This window comes from Lepidochelys kempii, chromosome 6 (assembly GCF_965140265.1).
Source record: "Lepidochelys kempii isolate rLepKem1 chromosome 6, rLepKem1.hap2, whole genome shotgun sequence".
In the NCBI taxonomy this organism is placed as follows: Eukaryota; Metazoa; Chordata; order Testudines; family Cheloniidae; genus Lepidochelys; species Lepidochelys kempii.
Genome location: NC_133261.1, coordinates 16,024,980 through 16,025,398, shown reverse-complemented (window position 1 = coordinate 16,025,398; position 419 = coordinate 16,024,980).

Here is a 419-nt window from a genome sequence, read left to right as displayed (position 1 = left end):
GAGCTTACCCGGGCCCAGCCCTCCTGAGCCACTGCGCAGCTCAGGAATGAGGGTTACATTCTGCGACCCCGATCCCTGGTGTAATGATCTGACAGCCCAACGCAAAGGTGACACAGGCCCGGGGTTTGACCCAGAGCGAATCTGGGAGGAGCTCCAGGGCCTAGTGCTCGGTGAGGCTCCTGGGGTATCACAGGCTCACAGGCAGCCTGGCTACAAATTAGGCTTCTCTCTCTCACAAACACACTAAAGGCCAGATCCTCTGCTGGTGGCAACTAGCACTGCCCATGTGGGGATCTGGCCCCATTGATTCCAATGAGGAGACACCGGTTTACACCAGCTTGGATCTGGCCTGGAATTTTACTCTGCCCCAAAGCCACCATTCTTAAAAGTTTAAATAAAGAGATTCTCCTTCCAGCCCC